This window comes from Mytilus trossulus, chromosome 14, assembly GCF_036588685.1.
Source record: "Mytilus trossulus isolate FHL-02 chromosome 14, PNRI_Mtr1.1.1.hap1, whole genome shotgun sequence".
Taxonomy (NCBI): Eukaryota; Metazoa; Mollusca; class Bivalvia; order Mytilida; family Mytilidae; genus Mytilus; species Mytilus trossulus.
In genome coordinates this window covers 29,428,800-29,437,307 of record NC_086386.1, presented here as the reverse complement: position 1 = coordinate 29,437,307, position 8,508 = coordinate 29,428,800, and the positions used below count along the sequence as shown (strand labels likewise).

The 8,508-nt window shown below is 31.5% G+C and overlaps 1 long non-coding RNA gene across 1 annotated transcript; it reads right to left on the bottom strand.

The window, feature by feature from the left end:
• Positions 1 to 1,925: 1,925 nt before the first annotated feature.
• On the bottom strand, positions 1,926 to 6,407 carry LOC134696438 (uncharacterized). The gene is made up of 3 exons (XR_010102947.1): positions 6,259 to 6,407; positions 4,062 to 4,149; positions 1,926 to 2,716 (listed from the first exon to the last, which is right to left on the bottom strand). It is a non-coding gene; the product is annotated as an uncharacterized LOC134696438 (long non-coding RNA).
• Positions 6,408 to 8,508: the final 2,101 nt, after the last annotated feature.

Genomic DNA, 8,508 nt, shown 5'->3' with positions numbered 1-8,508 from the left:
TAACAGCAAATTTTAATAACACAAAAAGTCCGTATTTTCATGCCAGAACCGAAGTACTGGCTACTGGGCTGGTGATTCCCTTGGGGACTAATAGTCCAACAGAAGAGGCATTGATCCAATGGTAGTAATAAAATTAACGGTACCAATTTTCTTGCACAAGATGCGCATTTCGACAATACATTTCTCTTCAGTGATGCTCGTGGCCAAACACCATTCAACATTGTGTTATAATCGTAATCACTTTGAGATCAGACATATATGAAACAAAGAAACACAAACAGGCATAAAGACAAAGTACATACAAAAAAATGAAAAACAAAAATACAAAAAATTACCATTGTACAATAACACGATGTCTGGATGTATACATGTTACATGTAGTACCGACACTCGTCAAGTAGATATTACCAATATTAGACTTAACAGTAAAAGTAATATTCAAAACGACAAATATAAGAATACTATAACACCTTATTATTAAGAGGGTAAACAACGTCAGTAACCGATCTAAACTTCAAAACCATCGTGTATTGTTTGTAAAGTTTACAAGGTATATTTATCAACAAGGTCTTGATACCTTCCAATGAACCTTTTTAGAAACAGGACAAGACGTTCTTTGAAATATCCCTAATTCATCAACTGTCTACTCACATACTGGTGACAAAGTCTTGGTAGCAGCTACAAGCTCTTGAATATCGAATAAGTTATCCCGTATGCAAGTGATGTTAGTATATTTGCTACTTCAAGAGGGGCAAAAGATACCAGAGAGGACAGTCATACTAATAGATCGAAAATAAACTGACAACGCCATGCTTAAGTAGGAGAAATTTATAGTGTCAAAATAAAAATCGTGTCGTGTCTTAGTCTCTAGTACTGAGATGACCGTCTATGTCGATCTTCAACTTATTCAAAATTTCAAGTATTATAACGACTCTGCTACCTTGTTGAATATAATTTTGCGTAGAATAATAAAATTGTTCAGTGAGAATTGGTTTTTTTTATTAGTGAACTCAAGATCAATATTAGTATCAAACATATCTATTTATTATTTCATCTCTTGCTCATTAAAAACATTTACAATGATAAAACAGGGACGAAAGATACCAGAGGGACAGGCAAACTCATAAATCGAAAATAAACTGACAACGCCTGGTTTCAAATGAAAAAAGACAAACTGACAAACAATAGAACAAATGATGCAACATAGAAAAATAAAGAATAAGCGACATGAACCCTACCAAAACTAGGGGTGATCACAGGTGCTTCGAAAGGGTACGCAGATAACAATGTGTAACACGTTTCTGTGTGATCATCAACTGGACACTTTTAATTTGCAAAACACTCATTTGCAAATCCGCCGCCGCCTCAAACAAGAGCTACAATGTCATGAATATAACCAAAATGTGCGGAATTACATGGGATTCAATAATTTCATTGGTTTTCTACTGTTACTAGCATATTTATTTTGCTATTTGATTTATAAAAACATGGGATTTTCAATATCCCATGGGACAGGGCAAAATCCCATGGGATTGACCATTATCCCATGGGATTTTGGTTAAATCCCATGGGATTTTTTTTGGTCCCATGGGATAATTGTAGTCCCATGGGATATTTGTTGTCCCATGGGACAAAAAAAATCCCATGGGATTTTTATTATCCCATGGGATTTTCAATATCCCATGGGACAAAATAAAATCCTATGGGATTAAAATTATAAATATATATATATAAATATAAAGTTATGTGTATGTTACAGTGAATGCTGTTTGGTAGTAAAATGTTTTAAATGTATACAAGTTTTTTTTATATTTTTTATATACATGTATACATATATATATATATATATTTTTTTCTTTTGTCACAAACATGTTTTGTATTTGTTTATATGACAATAAAGATCATTATTATTTTGGAATGTATAATAATATTTACAGTCAAAGAATAAAGTCCGTTCACTGAAACAAAATGATGAAATGTCTAAATAAATGAAAAAATATTGTTTTGAAATCTTTGACTTGTTTATTCTATTATGAAAAATAGAACTGAAAAATATTTTATATTCTGACTGAATAGTTTACTCTTTTCATGAGGTAAGATTTTCTTTGTTATAGTTTCATTGCAATACTTGCATATGCAAACAATTTGAATTAGATATACCTTTGTAGTGTACATAATAGTATGCTTATATTTGCAAATTTATAATATAAACACTTTTTGTTAAAGTTTTTGTTTTCTTTATTCACAACTTGCTATGTACAATTATTCAGTCCACTATATAAGAGTGAAGTCAATAAATAATTTCATTCACTAGAATATTCCTGCAATTCTTAGACAAAACATTTTTTTCAATCTGTTCTTCAAAGATCTTCCTCTGTACATCTTTACTGAATGGAGAGATTCAAATGAGAAGACAAAGCAATTTTATTTGGACAACAACATTCTAATATTTTGTTCATTCGTTCCATCTTTCAATTGATAATTACATTGTTGTATTTCTATGATCAAGTTCTTGTGCATCAATGATCGTGATGATATGACTCCTTTTTGTTTATAGTCCTCATGTTGAAATTTCCTCTTTCAAATAAATGTAGGAAAATACACATTCCATTTCAAATTAATAAAAAAAGTCGCACTATGGAGAAAAATATCAGCTTTAAGTTTTCCGTTCAGTATTGATCTGTGAATGATGACTATGAAAATCGAGATGTCTGACCTACAAATACACAAACTCAAAAATTATCGGTGAAGAAATAAATAAAATGGCTATTTTATCATGTTTATGATTATTATGATGAACTTTCTTTTGAATATTCAAGTAATAAATTACCGAAATCGCTTAACTTTTATAATAGTTTAGTTAAAGTACAGCTTATTTAAAAATTATAATAAACAAGAATTCGTCTGAAGTACACAAATGCCCTACTCGCACTATCATTTTCCATGTTCAATTGACCATGAAATTGGATAAAAAATATAATAAGGCATTAAAATTAGAAAGATAATATCATAAGGAACATGTGTACTAAGTTTCAAGCTGATTGGACTTCAACTTCATCAAAAACTACCTTGACCAAAAACTTTAACCTGAAACATGCACTTTCATTTTCTATGTTCAGTGGACTGTGAAATTGGGGTCAAAAGTTTAATTTGGTTTAAAAATTAGAAAGATCATATCATAAGGAACATTTGTACTAAGTTTCAAGTTGATTGGACTTCAACTTCATCAAAAACTACCTTGACCAAAAACTTTAACCTAAAGCGGGACAGACGGACGAACGGACAGACGGATGAACAAACAGACAGACAGACGGAAGAACGGACGCACAGACCAGAAAACATAATGCAGCTCTACTATCGTAGGTGGGGCATAAAAAGAAAGGCCACCGATGAGTTAAAAAAGATATTACATTACAATGGCCTTTTTGCACCAAAGGGAGATAATTTGGAGCTTTTTCAATGATATATACATTTTAAAAGTCATCTGGGGCCAAACCGAATTGATTGTTTTGAATGATTTGAATGATTTGGTGTACCATATGATACAGTTATAAATAAAATGAGTTGTGAAAAAAAATTATTAAATATTTTTCTGAAATTGTTATACCCAAGAGCCTCCCTCTATCATGTCTATTGGAGAAATGTCTCATTGGAAATCAGACTGATAAGTGTTTTTTTTTGTTTTTTTTTTATATCAACCCAGCCATATTATACCTGTCCAATATCAGGAGCTTGTACATAGTTCAGTGGTTGATGTTGGTTCATATCCGTCATTTTTATTTTTCCTAATTTTTTGTTTTTATAAATTAGTCTGGTATATTTGACGTTTGAATTGATGCTCTGTTTCAAATTTGGTTAGTGTTGTCTTTTATAGATTACTATAACATGTATAGGGTATGGGTTTTCTCATTACTTACACATGTTACAGGTCATCACTGGCCTCTAATAAGTAATTACAATGCTTACATCCACTTAATTGAACTCTGATGGATAGTTTTCTCAATCATACCACATATTTAATCATTATTCAAGGACAAAAACTTTTATAACAGTGGACTTACCATTTAGGCTTTGTTGACCTCTGTAAATCTTATTTTGTTGATAATTTCTTCTGTTTATAGTTTCCTCTTTATCTTTAATGTTCTTGCCCTACACATAAAAGAGTAAACATCATTTAATGACAAAAATAACTACTATTACATAATTAGTAGGCAACTGAAAATTTTGCCTTATTTGTATATAACATCAACTTACTCATCATTCTTGCTGTTCAATATCATGAATATTATCATTATTCTATGAATCAGAGGTCACAGTAAAATTAACATTGGCAGGCAGACATTTTTTTTATATGATACCTTGTAGTCATTCCATACAACAACAAGTAGACCTATGCTTAGAAAAACTGATAAAATGACAAAACCAAGAAAACTTATCATTGACCAAAGAACAATAAAATGCGGTCATGGTTTATATATGAATCTGCCATTCAGACATGCACACCTTACAATTGTTTCATATCTACCAAATATAATCTACCTGTTACTTTAAACATATGATAAACTGACAAATCAATGCAGAATTTCATTGACCAATGAACTATGAAAATGAGGTCAAGTTCATATAAAATATGGCAGACAGATATGTGTATCTTACAATTATTTCATTCACTAAGTAAAGGGGCCTTATTGCTTACAGTATCCAGAAAAAAGACCAAACCACAAAAACTAAACATTTTCAAAGTTCCTTATACCCTGCCATTTTGTTATGGATGTGCCTCTTCCAACTCAGGATCCTATAATTCAGTGATTGTCATTTGTTTATGTGAAACATATCTGTTATTCATTTTTTTGTACATAACAAGTGTTCTAAGTGTTCGGAAAACAGGAAGTTGTGGAGTGATGAAACTGAAAATGCATCACACGGTATAGCTGACTTATTTAACCCTGAAACCAAATTTCAGAAATCCTTCTATTGTAGTTCCTGAGGAAAATGGGACAAAAAATATTCATTGGACGGACTGACTGACGCAAGGATGGATGGACAGACAGGGGTAAAACAGTATACCCCATTTTTTAAAGTGGGGGTATAATTTTAATACGGGGGTATAAAAACCCTTGCAAGATGTCAAAACAAAAAGAAGTAACCTAATTCTTACTTGTTAGGGGCTATTAATTTATTGTCGGTTATACATATAACAATACAACATAAGCTCTGTAGAGCTTTTATCCGACATACATACATGACAAGCACAATACATTTGTACATGAAACATAAAGCTCATCACTGAGATATCATAGTAGTCTCAGATAGAAGGAGACGGGGTCAACCAAACTCTCCTTTTCAATCTGAATGTAGGACAGAAAGTCACAGTCAAAAAGTCACACACTGTCACAGGACAAAAAGTCACAATTTAGTTTTGAGATTATTTTTCTTTGAACAAGAAAACACTCTTTTTGTATTTTTCTTGAAGTTTTATACATGAACATAATGTAGCAACTTTGTAATTAAAATTGATTAAAAACAAATAAATCAGTGCATTAGGTTTGCGCACATTACCATTACATTTGCACACAAAAATCATTACGTACAACATGTACAATGTGTGCAGCTTTTGATTACATTTGCACGCATTTTTTGACATGTACATTATGTAAATATACAAAAAAAAAATATGGTATGATTGCCTTTTACAGCTGACTATGCGGTATGGGCTTTACCTCTGCTTTGCTCATTGTTGAAGGCTGTATGGTGACCTATCGTTGTTAATGTCTGTGTCATTTTGGTCTCTTGTGGACAGTTGTCTCATTGGCAATCATACCACATCTTTTTTATATTGGCTCATTGTTGAAAGCCGCAAAGACCTATAGTTGTTAATGTCTGTGTCATTTTGGTCTCTTGTGGACAGTTGTCTCATTGGCAATCATACCACATCTTCTTTTTTTATATTATGAACAATTTCCTTCAATTAAAAATGAATATATGTAATAAAAAGAAAATATTTCAAAATCTTTTTTCATTTACATTCAAACAATTGTCAACAAATTGTTTGTGACTTTTTGTCGTATCAACTTTGATACTTTATGTCTGAGTTTGACATGTGTCTGACTTTTTGTCCTGTGACTTTTTGTCGGAATGTCCTGTGACTTTCTGTTCGTTTACCTTCCATCTTAATCAGTGAACTGAATAATTGTTTTTTGCAGAAGTCCGGGGAATATTAAAAAAAATCACATGTGCAAATTGAGAGTCAACACTTACACAGGGACTACACAATACTTTTTCAGAATGTCAGCAAAAAGGATCACTGGTGACAGGGGAGTGTAACCGATGAATTGATCCTGAATCAGATAAGATTTTCCCGGTACGTCTAAACACCGCTCAGGAGGACCTCCTGAGTGCACACATGCAGGGCATACAAAGTGCACTTATGACAGACCCTATAAAGTCGTCGTATCTGCACACATGATGAATGCATATATTCGTTATAGATCGTTACATACTTTAAGAGTTTAATTTGCAAGTAACGGCCGGGGAACCTCTTAAGATTTTAAAATAATAATGCTACTAAAAATATATTATTTCCCCCAATTTTCGCAATTTTTCGCTATATTTATTAAATCTTTAGGCGACTGTGCTTTTAGTGAATATAAATGATGACGAGGGCCTCACAAATAAATATAAATATGAAATATACTGGAACATCGATTAGCATAGAAAGTCTCTGTAAAAAGGCAGTCAAATCCTTACAGAACTGTAACTTAATGTTACATGTTCATCAAGTTCCAGCACCTCACCAAGCACCCTTGCCTTGCATACTAAGATGGCAAACTGGTGTGTGTCAGTATTTTGATATAAAACTGCGTAGTTTCATATAGTTTGATTCAACGTTTGTTTGGTTATTTTTTAAGGATCGTTGTAAAATTATATCTAAATCTTTGTTAAAATACGATTTTAAATTGTTCAATTCTTTCTATTTCATAATTTTGTCAAAGTCTACTTTTTAAAGTTTTAAATTTTAAAGAAAATATTCCATTTTTATTTGAAAAAAATCTTTTTGAACTGTTATGACATGGTGTTGCAAAGCTGATTACAGGTAACTATAACATACAGTAATTTTCCATTACTACGACAGTGCGTGTATTCTCGGGTGTGTATAACGTATAGTTTTCTAGAGAACATCCTGTCTACGTGTAATACAGATTGATGACATTATACAACATTTCTTTTGTTAAATGTGATAATAGGTATCTGTATGGCACGCCTGAACCACTTTTATAGATAATCCTAAATTATCTCAGATAAACCAGGATTTTCTCAGATAAACTAGGATTATCTCAATTTTTTACATTAAGCTCAGATAAACCGGGATTATCTTGATTTTTTCCAGATAATGCCGGTTTATCTCAGAATTTTCAGATAAACCGGGATTTTCTCCAGATAATGGATTTTCTATATTTTCTCAGATAAACTAGATTTTTTTCGAATTTGAATTAAGCTGAGATAATCTTAGTTTATCTGAGATAAACCGGGATTATCTGAGAAAATCCGGGATTATCTGAAAATTCTGAGAAAATTGATTATCTGAAAAAAGGAGCCAATAGAAAGTCACGACACATTGGAAGAAAATTTCATGGTCATAAGGGATAAGATATAGAGACCGTGGAGCATCTATACAGACAGAATAATGAAAGATAAGGCTCTTACGGGAAAAGTTTTAGAACGTTTATTTTTTTCTAAATTTTATAAAAAAAAAAGCAATCGATTTATTCAGGATGTACATGTATTACAAGTATATCGATATTAATGAAGATCAGTGGGAAGTTGTCTTGAAAGTTTCTTTTAAGAGAATTTGAATGTAATATCCGTTTGTTTTTTTCCCCCTTATGAAGAAAGTGAAATGTGTTACATAAATCTGACATCCGCACAAATAACTAGGACAAATAACTTTAATGTTGAAATAAGTTTAGCACAGTTGAAATACACCATTTAGAAGTCCTAAAGAGTTTCCTTTTAGAAAGTTATAATCTTAATTAAAAAAGATACCACGCTCCATTTTCTTTCCGCAATTTTCTCTATTAAAACAGTGAAATATGGTATCATACATTTTATTGCTTTAATATGCATTTTAGTGCTTACATTTTGTGTTTAGTAAATTGAAATTTAAAGTTTTATGTGGTTTTTTTTCAATTAGATAATCTAATCATGATGATTGCAAATACCCAATACCTGAAATATTTATTACCTTTATTACAACTTCATTATAATAATTGTTTATTGGTTTGTTATTTAACGACACGTGCGACTGCCCAGTGCAATGTTAACCATTAAACAAACGCTGTTTGTACGGGTGTTTGATCGGTTCATTCTCATTTATCCAACTTTTAAAAAATTATATGTAGTACAGGTAAAAAAAAGTTGGATAGATGAGAACAAATTAAGGTAAGCAAGAACAAATGTTTTTTTAATTAGAGTTTGGGTTGAAAAATAAGAGTGAAAATTATACCAGGA